We start from the raw sequence: 15,569 nt of genomic DNA on the forward strand, positions 1-15,569 counted from the left end.
ACCATCTTCAAGCCTCATCAGATATTCTCAAACTTAAGAGGGCCCAGCACCCCAGAATCTGCACGGGGCTGCATTCAGATTTAGAAACAAATTTAAAGGCTTCTCAGGGCAGTGGTTTCTATGGCCACATCAGGAAGAGGGGTGATGGTATTCAGCCTGAAGGGGAAATGTAGAAAGAGCCATAGCAGCTTTGTATTGACATATTTCTGACCTCAATGTAAATTAAGGCTAAGTTTTTTTTATTTTTTATTTTATTTTTAAAATATATCTTTATTGATTTCAGAGAGAGGAGGGAGGGAGAGAGAGAGAAACATCAATGATGAGTCATTGATCGGCTGCCTCCTGCAGGCCCCCAACTGGGGATGGAGCCTGCAACCCTGCATGTGCCCTGACCAGGAATCGAACCCCAATCGCCTGGATCCTAGGTCGATGCTCAACCGATGAGCCACGCCTGGCTGGGCTAAATTTTTTTTAAATGGGACCAATGATGCTCCTCTTAGTTCTCTCTTTTTAATTTTTGAGGGACGAGCTTTACACAGGCTCCCTTTTAGCTTGAACCATTTATAGTTGAGGCTGCAACCCAAGCAGAGGCAGGTGTCTCTCATGCCTGCTTCTTTGTACTTCCTACCATTAGAGAATCCTTTTCCTTCATCCTATTATATTTCCATTCTTTTCCTTCATCCTAATGCCTATTTCCACCCTTCCTCTTTTCTCCCTCCTTCCCTCCTTCCTTCCCGCTTTAGATACCTCAGCTTCACAGAGACTCCTCCCTGTCCTCTTCGAATTGTGTGCTGGCCCTTGATTTAGATGTAATTCAAAAGTAGGGACTTCACATGGATCTTTTTGTTGAAATTTTATTGATACTTAAAAGCCCAAATTTCTGATGTGCTGTTGAAATTTTAAAGGACAGACTACCCTGTTGCTTGCACTAAAACATGCATCTCCCCGAAGCCTTTGATCTAAGCTAGAGGCGACCACTGTGGTGGAGCAGCCCACAGTGTCCAGAAAGGGGTGACTCTGGGATGCATGCTCAGCACACCCACTCCCTTAGCTGAAAATAGGTTTATTTGTGTATGATTTGGGCTTTGAAAAATTCAAACAACAAAGAAGTAGATAGACTAAGTAGTGTCTGTATCAGCCTTGTTCTCACCGATTTACTCTTCACAAGTACTCTATAGGTACTATTATTATCCCCAACTTACACCTGTGCAAATGGAGGCACAGAGAGGCTAAATATTTGCCCAGAAATGCACAGCCGGTCTCTGTTAGAACCAGGATATGAAACAGGCAGGCTGGCTCCAGAGCTCCCATCTATAACCATGACTGTACACAACCTCTATAGATGTGTGGGTATACAGGACAGAGTCAGGAGGTTTTTAAAAACATAACTGGGATAATACTGTACCCCCTATTCTGACATTTAAAAATCATTCTCGATTTTTATGGGGAATGACTGCTTAATGGGTATGGGGTTTCCTTTTGGAGTGATGAAAATATCCTGGGACTACAAAAGGGTGATAGTTGTATGACACTATGGCTGTCCTAAATGTCACTAAATTGCATACTTTAAAATGATTCATGGTGCCCGGCCGGCGTGGCTCAGAGGTTGAGCATCAACCTAGGATCCAGGAGATCAGGGTTCAATTCCTGGTCAGGGCACATGCCTGGGTTGCGGGCTGCACCCGATCAATGACTCTCTCATCACTGACGTTTCTATCTCTCTCTCTCCCCCTCCGCCTTTCCTCTCTCTGAAATCAATAAAGATATGTTTAAAAAAAAAAAAAGATTCATGGTTAATTTTAAGCTTTGTGAATTTTACATCAATTAAAAATATCAGCCCAGCTGGCACAGCTCAGCGGTTGAGCATCAGCCTATGATCCAGGAGCTCATGGTTCGATTCCCTGTCAGGGCACATGCCTGAGTTGCGGGCTCGATCCCCAGTAGGGGGCATGCAGGAGGCAGCCGATCAATGACTCTCTCATCATTGGTGTTTCTAACTCTCTCTCTCCCTCTCCCTTCCTCTCTCTGAAATCAATAAAAACATATTTAAAATATAAATAAGTAAACATAATGAAATATTAAATATACACACACATACACACACATCAGCTCTCAGCATCTTGGAGATCTTCCAATTGTATAATAATCAGTGTAGCCATTACCCTATTTGTAGACAACCAGGTTGTTTCCAAGTTTTTGCTATTACAAATCATACTTCAATAAAACCTCCTTGATCTTACCTATTTGCACACGTGTTTTTCTATAGGGCAGATTCCTTGAAGTGTAATTATTGAGTTGGAAGCTGCACCCGTTTTAAGTTTGACAGATACTGCCAAATTTCCCTCCAGAAAGATGTGTCAATGTAGTCTTATATGAGAACCACCACTGGAAGTAGATTTCTATATTGCAAAGCAGTTCTCTCTTCTTCAGGCCGGAGTCCTATGTGCTGTGTGTTGATCTCTGCAGCCACATAGTAAAATACAACATACCTTCTCCAGTTCCCACTTTGCTTTACTCTGTAAGTCAGACCTCAGGCAGGGCCTGCTGTGGCGCCTGTGCCCCTCCCATGGACTTACAATTGAAAGGCCCTTCTGTTTTCAGATCCTACGTCCACACATTCTACCTCAGTTCCATGCCTAGGTGAGCAATTTCACTGCTTCCCAAATACATTACACACACACACACACACACACACACATCCATTTCTACCAAACATCTCGCCACTTTTAGCTTATCCTGAAGGCCCTCTGGGGTCTGTGTCTGCTCAGCTGTCTTTCTATCATCTATCTATCTATCTATCTATCTATCTATCTATCTATCTATCTATCTATCTATCTATCTATCATCTATCTATCTATCATCTATCTATCTATCATCTATCTATCTATCTATCTATCTATCTATCTATCTATCTATCATCTATCTATCTATCTATCTATCTATCTATCTATCAATCATCTATCATCTATCTATCTATCTATCTATCTATCTATCTATCTATCTATCTATCTATCTATCTATCATCTCTTCCTCATAGGCCCCATTCTCTATTAGACAAACTCACCTGACTCTGACCTCTGAAAACTGGACCGTGACCTCCTTAAACCCTGGGAGCCACCTCTCCTCCCAGGGGGACTCATCGAGTCAATTTTCCCAAAGAAGGCTCTCACCCTAGGAGGGATTTTCACATCAGTTGCTAAAAATATACAGTATTCTGAACCTCATACCAAAATGTGTCAAGTCTTTTGCCCTGAAGGAAGGGTGTGCTGACTCCTCCTTGTTGGATAAGCACTCACCCTCCTCTTCTCACTCCCTTCCGCCCCTCCCCCCCCCCCCCCCCCCCACACACACAGACGGGAGATGTCTATTTCTCTAGCTCCTTACACTCGAGATCCTTCACTAACTCTCTGGCAGATTGTCCTTCATCAGGTTAATAACACCCACCCAGGATAAACTCATCGAATCGTTCTCAGCAGGTAAAGTGAGAAAATTGCTCTTCTTTGCTACCTTCCTTTGTGCTCCCCCTGTTTTCTCTGAATGCCTAACAATGCCCACTACGAAGGTCACATTTCCTTCTTCTCGGGCATCTAGAAGATTAAGGCCTACTCACCTTCTCCCACCGCTCACTTTGTCCTAAGAATAAAGTTAGTAAATAAACAGAAAAAAAGAAAAAGAAAAAGAAGTCTCTCAATCATCCACTTTAGGAAATACAGTGTCTTAGTTCTTTGTCTTTTCTTAGTAGGAGAGGGATTTTTTTTTTTTTTTTTTAATAGAAAGCATCCCAGGAAGTACATCTGTGGCAGAATCTTGCAAAAGTGATGTCTTCCAAGAATCCAATTATTCACACTTCTTATGACGTGAAATCTTTAACTCTCAAAGGTTTGGGTTTACCCTGCAGGGGCAAGCATCCAAAAAATGAGAGGCTGGAAGGAGTGAACGGTTTCCTAAGGGACAGGAGACACCTGCTACATTCGAATCCCCAGAAGCACAAAGGCTGTCCTCTAATTTTCTGAGAGCTAATTGTTCCAAGGCCCAGAGGGAACCTCCCTATAATCAATTTCTGCAGAGACTTCATTCCCTGGCAAGAATAGCCTTTCCCTTTAATTTATTTTTCTAGTGAGCTTAACCCATTTAATTCCATCTAATTCTTTAATGAGGCTCTGTTTTCCACATGGACTCTCACATTTAAAAAATATTGTCCATTTTTTGCCCTGACCAGTGTGGCTTAGTGGTCAGAACGTTGGCCCATGCACCAAAGGGTCACCGATTCAATTCCTGGTCAAGGACAGGTACCTGGGTTGCAGGTCTAATCCCTGGCCCGTCAGGGTGTGTATAGGAGGAAACCAGTCGATGTGTCTCTCTCACATCAATGTTTCTCTCTCTCTTCTCGCTCTCTCTCTCCCCTCCTTCCTCACTCCCTCCCACCCTTCCACTCTCTCTGAAGAGCAATGGAAAAAAATATTCTGGGGTGAGAATTAACAAATAAGTAAATAAATAAAATAATAAAAATATTGTCCATTTATCTTTTTTATTGATTTGAGAGAGGGAGGGAAGGAGAGAGAGAGAGAGACATTGACTTGTTGTTCCACTTATTTATGCATCTATTGGTTGCTTCTATATGTGCCCTGACCAGGAATCAAACCCACAACCTTGACTTATCGGGACAACGCTCCAACCAACTGAGCTACCTGGTCACAGCAAATCTGTTGTCCACTTCTATTCCATAAGATTGGTTGCCTTAACTCGAACTGTGCCTACACTATATCAAAATCAAAACAAACAAAAGCAAAAAACCCAAACAAAAGCAGCTCATTGATTTGGTCGGCACCCAGATAATGACTTAGGCTGATTGATTTACTGAACTACCTAGTGATTTGGTCGATGTGATTAGTTGATTTCTGTAAAACTATCAAACCATAGCAATAGCCACATTTCAGAAATAGTTTAAGCAATTTCTATGTTCTTATCCTTTAAAAGTTAGCAGAAATAAAGTTCCTCTGAATTTCAGAGGGGGGCAGTTCTGCCAACTCCTGATGAATATCATATGGCTGATAGTTGTGCAAAAATGCAATACAATGGAACATGTCATCCTGAACCAAGAAACTCATCAAAGAAGTACTGATAGCTTAATAACGCAGAAAAGAATCTCTGGAAATATATATATATATTGGGGATCCTGAGGAATTAATTTTTTGTTTACCTTGTTGAGAATTCTGGACTCATGTCTATGAATTTCAAATGGATTTCATGTTCGTATTGTATAAATGGCAAAGGCTAACGGGTTGATTTCTCGGTTTGATCTCTGAGAGTCTTCTTGGTAGTCTGCAGTGTGATCCTTGAATGAAAATCTAATTAGAAGCTGCCATTCTGGGCAGCAAGTGGACTCAGATGGGGTCCTGTATCAACTAGTAACGAGATTTCTTCTTTATATTCTAAAACATTGTATTCCAAGGTTATTATTCTTTATTCCAAAAAAAACGTAATTTAGATGATTTTTCATCAGTCCAGCTCCAATCCCTGGCTGTCCCAAGCCCTCTACCTCACATGCTACAACTTTCAGGGAAAGGCAGTTGCTTTAGGGTCAATGGCTGAAATAGAATGTCCTCTCCTCCTCCCATCTTTCCATCCTTACTATTTCCTGACCCCAAAACCAAGATGTACTCACACTTGTGTACACGCACACACACACACACACATCTCATTTTAAATTATTTTTTAAAAGTTGGCACTTTCTTCTTCATAGCCTTCTGTTAATTTCTCCCCTTTTGGTGGATTTTCAAACATAAACAATTATCAGAGTAGTTGAGTAGGGGAGAGACCTAAAAATCTGTTGGATATGATGACATATGAACCTTTAAAGAGCCTGCTCAGAATGAACACACTCATCTATCTGGACCTCAGTTTCCCCTCCTACAAAATGAGGGCAACTGTACCTGCCAGTGATTTGAGGAGGAAAAAGAGAGTGTTTCCAAAGTCTTTTTAAGCTTCAGTGTAAATGGTGCCAGCAAAGAACAAAGTATCTTTTTCCTTAGGGCAGAATAATTAAAACAAAATCTCCTGAGTCCCATCTCCACGCATGTCTCTCAAATTGATCATGCAGTGATTTTTAAGAACAGAGCAGCTCTGTGTCATTTATTTATAATCGCTTTTCACTGTTACAGTGGGGCATTCATACACATCACCTTTGGGCTCTGGGGAACTGTTCACATTCATTAGGGAAAGGAAACAGTCTTTCTTTCAAATAAGCAATTTGATTGCTTCAGGGATAGGTCTGTAATTACTGGAGCGCTGGGATATGTTATTGTTAATAAGATGACGACACCAGCCTTGCTCCAAATCAGAAGGGGTTCGGCTTCTTCTTCCAGAGACTGTAATTAAAAGGGGGTGGCGCTGGTTCCCTGTGCCCCGGGACAGGGCTGGCACCAGATTGGAGACACTAGGGCAGAGGGGCTTCCTCCCACTCTTGTCCTTTGTGAAGTAGGTGGCCCAAACAGAGCAGACATTAGCATATTGAGGTGGTCACGCTGCAAGAATTAACCTGAAAGCACAGAGTGAATCCCCCTGCTTATCTATACAGTGGGGAGGTCAAGGGTGTGACTTACACTCACATTAAAATAGTATACGATCATTAACTGTGGGAGCCTGACAAGCTTTTTAGAATTTTACTTTTCATATCCAGAGGCTACATCCGATTCTAACTGGAGTGGACAAATTCAGGAAGGTTTCATACTTGAAATTTGACAGAAACAAATGCGTGTCCTATTAGCAGTGGGTAATCTAGTTTTCTGGCCTTTGTTTTATCAATCCTTTCAATCATTTGTTCATTCAATCAGCTAAGCCCACAAGCATTTCTTCATTTCCTGTTCTCCTCCAAGCACAGCGCTTGGTCCTGGGACAAAGTGGTCCTCTGGCCCTTAAGGGAGTTCCTTACTGACCTGCGCCCTCCCCTCCGCTTCCTGTTATTATATCTGGGCTGTTAGCCTTTCACATTCACATTGAAAAAGCTTTTGCCATTTCCTCCTACTTTTTGCCCAGCCTTATAAAGTTACCAGCTGTAAAGAAAAAGGGTCAGACTGACATAAGAAAGCCTTGTGTTGCCCCCGCTTGCTAACCGAAACAACAGAAACAGCCCTGGCCGGTGTGGTTCAGTCGGTTGGAGCATCACCCAAGCACCAAAGAGTAGAGGTTCAATTCCCGGTCAGGGCACATACCCAGGTTGCAGGTTCAATCCCTGGTCGGGGCACATGCAGGAGGCAACGGGTGTTTCTCTCTCACATTGATGTTTCTGTTTCTCTCTCTCTCTCTCTCTCTCTCTCTCTCTCTCTCTCTCTCTCTCTCTCTCTCTCTCTCTCCCTCCCTCCCTCTCATTGAAAAACATACCCTTGGGTAAGGATTGAAAACAAACAAACAAACAAAAATACCAAAGTGCCGTTTGGAGGCCTTATATGTAGAACTAAGCCAGGAGAGCAGTTTTGTTTGGTTAGACTCGGTGGAGTTAGTTTTAGTGACAAAAAATGCAAGTAACCTATGAGGACAATTCAGCTGCGGCTATCTGAGGAAAAGTTTCCATTTTAGTGTGGAAAACGATCTGCTGGCGTGTGAGGATTTGGAATTGTTTTGCAAAGAGCAGATTCTTCAGTTGGTACCTCAGGGAAACTTTTCTATTAGAAAAAAAAATCAGTTTGGGTCTGGAAAGAGAGCATCCCATGCTCTGCAGTACGGACGCCTCTGCCCTTCGCGTTTAAAGAAGATGCTTCTCGTGCCATTCTACGTGCTCATAAATTGTCTCCACTTCAGTGACAATGGATCCTCTCTTATCTACAAGGTCCTAACTGATGCTCGTGGCCAGTGGCATACCCTGGGGAGATGGTGGACAAGGCTCTGAAGGGTAGCAGAATGTACCACCCCCAAAATCTGCTATTCTGATATATTTATTATTTTGAGCTGCAGGCATTTGTGAAACAGCAAATGCAGTTTGCTGAACTCCCCTTATCTGCCAAAAGACAGAGCCTCCAAAAGGAACTGTCATCAATTCCCTCCCAGGAGCTTTGTCAGCCAGGGAAGACTGTCACAGAAGAGACTAGAAGTTGACACCGCACCACAAAAAACGCCAGCCATCTATTCTTCTAAGGGCCTATTCATTTTTCCTAAAAATCAATTACTCTCCCCTAAGAACCCTGCATCCCCCTTCCCTGACATTATTAAGATGCTATTTAATTGTGAATTTTAAGCCAGCTTGAGGAGTTACTCATTTTTCCCTGGGCATTTTCCATGTGTACATGAGGTAAACATGGTAATAAACTTCCGTTTGTTTTTCTCGTTAATCTTTCTTTTATTACAGGAGTCTCATCTAAGAACTCAGAAAGGTAGGCAGAAACTTATCTTTCCTCCCCTACAGTCTAAAGTTAGGTTAGGTAGACTTTTTTGGTGGCAAGTAACAAAAACCAACTGAACTCGCCTTAAGTACAAAGAAGGAATTTGCTATAAGGATACAGAAGTGTGCCAAGGAGCTAAGGGCAGGAGTGTAGCCAGACCCTGGGGAAGTCTGGAATTAAGACAACTCATGGACAACAGTGTGGTGTTTGGGGGGGGGGGTAGAAGAGGGCTTAGAGGGGATAAATGGTGATGGAAAAAATAAAATTAAATAGATATACTCTTGGGCCCTCTTTCCTCTGCTTTTTCTGGGACATCTGCTACATTCTCTCAGGTTAGAGCCCGGCTTCCTCTGCCTCCGTTTCCATGAGGCTGAATAAGGCTGAACCACAGCTCATGAATTTATGTGGGGCTGGTCCAGTCATTAGCCGAGACTGGCTGGCCAGCTCTCCATTCCTACTTCTGCGAGGGAATTCGACTGATCCTGCTTGAACCAAGTGCTCACCTCTTGTTCAGTCATCTGAGGCCAGCGAGGCCACGTAACACAGGGCAAGTCACTCAGAGCCCACTTATGTGGGTCAGAAGCATTTCTCAGAGCAGGCGTAAGGGGTTGAGAGCTGAAATACTGAGTTTTGGTAAAGATAACCCCCCAAAAAGTGTCTCCAGGGTGGCCACCAAACTCTGGAAACACAGATAAATACATAATAAATGGTTTATTAATATTATATGATAAAATAATGTTTGTTTTCAGATGTTTAATTGCAAATTTTAAGCCACCTTCAGGAGTTATTCTTTTTCCCCTGGGCATCTCCCATGTGTACATGAGGTAAACATGTTAATAAACTTCTGTTTTTCTCGTTAATCTTTCTTTTATTATAGGAGTCTCACTCAAGAACTCAGAAAGTAGATGAAAAATTTTTTTATCTCCCCTACAGTTTAAAGTTAGGTTAGGAAGACTTTTTTGGTGGCCACGTTGTACTACAAGGCATGGAGCCTGTTGCCCCAGAATAAAAGGAAGCTACAGGGCATGAATCCGTAATGCTGTCATTAGCCTGGTCGTCCATTTATCTGAGTTAACCAGTCATAAATGCCCATGTGGATCATGGAAATAGATTCAGACATAATAAAGAGATAATTACTTCAGCTTTCTAGTTGCAACCAAATATCCTCTAGTTACAGAGAACACTTAGCAGGCTAATTAGTAGCATTCATTACTCCCCCTCAGTCCCCTAAGAATGACTCACGCTAAATCCTAAGTAATCCAAATCCTAGGGCTCTACATTCCAGCTCTCTATCCCTAGCTCATATGTTGATTTGCCATCCCCTCTGTTAGACTTTTAGCAGCCGTAGGATCCTGCCCAAGTAAAATAAATAAATAAATAGATAGATAAATAAATAAATAGATAAATAAATAAAATGTGGTCTCTCTAGTGTGGCTGCTTCAGTGTAGCTGGACAGCTTATGTGTCAGATAAGGACCTCCAGGGCATGTGTTGAGAGAAAGAGAAAGAGAGAGAACAGAGAAAGAGAGAAGAAAAGAAAGAGAGATGCCGTATCACCTTTTATGACCTGGCCTGGGCATCATATTTGCTGTACTGTTTGTTATAAGCAATGAGCTGAAGCTGCTCCATAGCTAAGGAGAGGGGAAGTAGACATTTCCTTTTGATGGGGAGAGGGGCAAAGAATTTGTGGACATACTTTTAAATGACTATAAGAAGTTTATTTTTCCTACACAAGAGGAAGTGAAAAGACAAATATCCCACGGCTGTTGCAGTGGCTCAAGAACCCAGGCTCTTTCCACCTTTCTTCTCAACGTCTTTAAGGACTTGGCTCAGCATATTACAGTCATATAATCAGTGCTGCATCTACAGACATCACATCTGAGGTCTAGTCAGATGAAGGCAGAATGCCATTTGTCCCCCAACCCTCAGTACCTTAGTTGCCTGAGCAGGAAAGAAAAAGCTTTCTTATATGCCACCCAGCTGACTTCCTCTTCCATTTATTGTCCAAAGTTATGTCACAGAGCTCTATCAAGAGCCCAGGTGAGCTGGGAGAGAGAGCTGACCTGTTAGATGTTGGAGTTGCTAATTCAAGCAACAAAGAGCCAAAATGAAAGCAACAGTGAAGGCTTAAGTCTCTTAGTGCAGCAGTGTCAGCAGGAGGTTAACCTGAGAAAGCACCGACTTCCCAGCTTCGTTTTCCCCGTGAACTGGTGCTCCACACCACTGGAGGGCAGGGTGGGTCAGCACGGACCTGGATTGTCTTACTTTTGAGGAGTTACTGCAGTTTTGTGGGCCTGTGGGGAAGGAGGAGTGTAAGGAGAGGGGCCAGGAGTGGAAAAGTACTGAGTCAGAGGGAAAAAATGTCTCCCAGGTTCCCCAGTGAGGAGACCCTCAAACAGGGGCCCCTGGGCTAGGAATGCAACTATGTATAAGAGCATGGCAAGCCAGGAGTCCTTCAGTCCCTGAGGTAACACCCCTTAGAGATTGCAACACACTGGCTGAGAACCGGTTCGGTGTCTGCAGACAGCTTGCTCCTGGGAGGTCTGCCAGGTAAAGCCTTTGGAACTGCCTGTGGTCAGGCCTGAAAAATTCAACAGAGGTTTTCAACCAGGAATCAGATTCCTAAGGCTTCAACTAGCTGCAAGAGAAATTGGGAAGCTAAAAGACCTTTATGGAGAAAAGCCTATAAACATTTTAAAGTCCCTTAAAAAGAGAGAGAAAGAGAAGCTGGGGAGTTGAGAATTTTTCTTTCTAGCCTCTCCAATAAAGGAAACGGCAAAGGTGGCCAGGAATGCGTATTGAATGAACAGGTTGACATTATCTGTCAAGAAGCATAAATTCCCGGAAAGAATGCTCAATTTCATTACAGATAATTGGATGTTTGATGATTCGACTTCAAATTTTTACAACATATTATAATGAGTATATGTAATAGATACCAAGTAGGAGAAAGAAAGAAAATGAGTTTGAGGAGAGAAAAGTCAGGGGGGGAACATGGGGAAGAGAGAAATGAGAGGAATGGGTAGGAACAAAGATGGATCCTCTGAAGCCGAGGACAGGAAGGGAGGTCAGTGACCTGGGAGTTCAGTTTCTCAAACTAGAGTTAAGTTGGTGCTGGTTGCATTTGACCTGTACAGTGTGACAGGTCCTCTTATGCCCTGTCCCTTCAGCTTGTCTCACAGCATCACAAAATTGGTTTGGCCTGGTTTTGGCAGTAGCACGATGACAACTCCCTTGTCAGAATAAAAATTTCATAATCCAAAATGAACCTTACCGTTTTCCAGACTCCTCTTTAAAGAGAAAGTTCTGAAAATGAATGCACTCTAGCTCCATATGTTTATTTACCACCCCCTCTGTTAGAATTTCAGCAGCTGTAGAATTATACTCATATAAAAATAAAAATAAAAATGAAATTTGTTCCTGTTAAATTCCTTTTGGTAACACTTAATTTTTTTCTGCCAAAGCCAAAGACGAATTAGCAATGACTTGGCAGCCAATTAAAATTCATGGTGAGCTATTCTGTGACCCTAGAGTCAGAAACAAATTTCCTATAAACCTTAAGAGAGTATCTCTCCAGGGTTTTTTGGGGGTGAGAAAACTTCATATCCTGCTCTCCGACCCTGGTCCCTTGTACAGGGTGATGACCAGCCGTGGTCCTGAGGCATTATTTGTAAAACCTCGAGACAACCCTTAATTCCCAGTTCAGTTATTTCTCTGAAATGTGGAGAGAAGATATGGGGCTACAGCTGCCGGTAAGTGATTCTCAGCTGCAATTCTATGTAAGCTGTAGGTCAAGAAGAGACATGAAGAAAGGGTTAGAGCAAAGCTTGTCTGTTTTCCACAGTTCTGAGATTTGATAGTTCCACTGAACTGAGAAAGGAGCCGAAGGATACCATTCCAGGTGCGCAGCAGGTGTGAAAAACATGCTGAAGTTGAAGTGAGTCTTCTTTTCCATGAGTCAGTGACACAATTGTATGGTTTAGGATCTGTAAATGAACCTATTCGGTGGAAAAATCTATTTCACAAATGTTTAGAACTTCCTATTCCAGCAGGATTAGAAAACTCTCAAATTCCTACTAGTTGACAAATCTTTTTTTGTTGATGGTCATTCCACTGAGGGAAAAAAAGCAATCTTTGACCTTCAGTCATTAAAAGGATGGAATATATGTATGCAACGTGTCTTTTTATGTCTCTGTATTTATATAAGAGCAAACACATTCAGACATGGAACAGCTGTGAAGATAATATGCCATTTCTGATACTATGCTGTCAAAGGGACAGAAGAAAAAGATTTATATAAAAATAAATGCAAATATAACTAACTAGTTAGCCAAGAGGGCAAAGGTAGGGGAGACACATTAACCTGATCTTCACAGTTGCTAAAAACCTGACAAGGAAAATATGAATTTTAACTAGCTTCCAAGCAATTGGTTATTCATGTGCGACACACACAAAAAAAACAAGGGAAACCTTCATTTTCCCTTTGTCAGTTTTAAACAGAGAGGCTGTCAATTCAGTAAGTGCAGCTACCAAACATGTTACCACTGGGACCATCCTACCAACATCTAGTCTCAATATGACATGGAGTGTGAGACCACTGGGCCACTATCCTCCCATCACATTTCGACCAGCCCCAGCCCCGTTATGGGCTATGCCTTTTTTGGGTAGCACTGTGCTCCTGGGCTCTGCCACAGCAAGGCATTTCCAGTAAAGACTGTGTGGGATGACATCCACTCTTTTAACAAGTACCCATTATGGACCCCTTCCTGGGCTACTGTCTGACTCCCTGAAGAATTAATGGGATTTTTTAGTCACATGTGTTTTTTCCAGTAACAGGCCTGGTGTTAATTTAGTTGAAGTCAATTTGACAAAAATTAGCAGTAGGTTAACACTAGGTGCCAGGGGACTCTGTGTCATGTACCACGTTTTCAAATATGATTTCTAAAGTGTTGTCAAACCATTGGCAATCCGGTAACAGTCACAGACATTCCCAGAAAGCCTTTGGGTGCTTAGGAAATGTGATAGGCAATAATTCATTTCATAAATATTTATTGAGTACCACCTGCTCTCAAGGAACTTACATTCTAGTAGGAAGAGATGGGTAATAACATGTAATCAAATAATTAGGATAAACAGCTTGAAGTTTCTATTACGAAGAATATGATATATGCTAATGGAAAAAAAAAAACTGTGCAGAGCCCGGCCAACGTGGCTCAGCAGTTGAGCATTGGCCTAGGATCCAGGAGATCGTGGTTCAATTCCCGGTCAGGGCACATGCCAGGGTTGTGGGTTCGATCCCCAGTTGGGGGCATGCAGAAGGCAGCTGATCAATGACTCTCTCTCATTATTGATGTTTCTATCTCTCTCTCCCTCTCCCTTCCTCTCTATGAAATCAATAAAATCTTTAAAAAAAAAACACAAAACTATGGAGAAGAGGTACGGAGCACCTTAAGATGCAGTGGTCAGGAAGGACCTCTCTTAGAAGGCATCTGACCTGAGCCCTGCATAATGAGGAGCGAGGTAAGCAAAGAAAACGTGGGAAGAATTTTCAGGTCAACTCCAAGGCCACAATATGCTTCTAGAGAAGTCAGCGATGTAAGCAGGAACCAGGTCCTAAGGCCACACTGCTCCTGATAGGGAGATGGCATTTTATTCTAATTGCAACTGGAAGTCCATGGAGTATTTTCAGCCAGGTTGTGATAAAACACTTTGCCCACTGTGTGGCAAAAAGACTCTGCAGAGCAAGAGTGGAAGCAAGGATTCTGCTGGGAGGTTTTGCAGCAGCCCAGGGAAGCTATGCCATCCTTCTTCACAAGTGAATAGGTCTCACACTGGAACCCTGGGAGAGCCTTACATGAATTGAATGCCTAGTGTGTGTTTGACTGGATGATTTTCAATCCATTACATTATACCCATAGAATATGGGGTTCCCCTGACCCAGAGCTGAAAATTCCTGAAGAATTTACTATGATCTATCTCCTCTGCGTGTATCCCTTTGAAAACAACAATAGGCATTTGAGAAATATCTGACTAGGGCTAATATCTGAGGCCATGAAACAGACAAGAGTTCACTGATAAAAATGTTTCTCACATCTTCATTCATGGCTGTATCTCTAGTACCCAGCTCAGAGGCTGACACATAAATATTTGTTGAAGGATTTAATATATTAGTCTAGTAAAATCTCAAGAAATGCCAGAAGTAAACATTAGTAATGCAGCACCCCAACCAGCTGAGCTAAGTAGCCTTGGCATTTGAAGACTGTTTTTGTAAAAGGGTGAGATGGACCCATATCTACTCCAACCTAGGTATGCCAGCACCCAAGGCCTATTGCTGCTCAAAGCCTCCTGAACTCCCTGACCATGCAGACTATTCTATCTCTAGCCCATCTCTTTGCCCCCCAAACCCTAATCCTCCAGGAAGACCCTGCGAACCAGCATCTCATTCCCACACAGCACCCTCCCTGTGGGTGCCAGGCCCTCAGCCTGCTTCCCAGCTGCCTTCCCCTCTGCCCTGCTTCCCACTCTGCACCAAAAACAGGGGAGCCTTTTGTGGGAGCAATCAAGCCCTAAATCATTATTTATATTTCTTGGAGTAAACTTAAGACTGAGAAAGGATTCTGGAATGACTACCCTGGGGACTAAAGCCCATCTGGAAACATGAATAATGTGAAATTTATCCCTCCATGGATCCCCCACAAGACCAATTACAATATCATCCTTCCCGGGAATTTCTGCCAATTTTTTATGGGGTCACCAGAAAGTTATATCTTAAGTGAAAACTGCAGAGGTTTATATAGGGGGCAGTTAACTGGTGGGGTGAGGTATGTGGAAGTAAACTACAGGAAACAGTGATACTCCACAGATGGACATGTGTGTAAATTTGGCTCTTCACCTCAGGAAGTGGAAGGGATTTCTTCATTCATCCGCAGACATTCACTGGGCGACTACCGTGCGCCCGGCACTTTCCTAGGCGCTGGAGAGAGAGCCATGAACAATACTAATGTTGCCCTGTGGAGCTGACATTTTAGCGGTGTGGGGAGACAGGCCATAAAAGGCCTTTTCTTTTGATTTTTGTTTTGTTTTGTTTTGAATGATGTGATTTATTGACATCAATGCAAAACAAGCTAACTCAGAGAGAGAGAGCAGCAGATAGCTCTGGTGGGAGGTGTTGGGAGGGATTGAGCAAAAAAGGGGA

This window comes from Miniopterus schreibersii, assembly GCF_964146895.1.
Source record: "Miniopterus schreibersii genome assembly, chromosome: 4".
In the NCBI taxonomy this organism is placed as follows: Eukaryota; Metazoa; Chordata; class Mammalia; order Chiroptera; family Miniopteridae; genus Miniopterus; species Miniopterus schreibersii.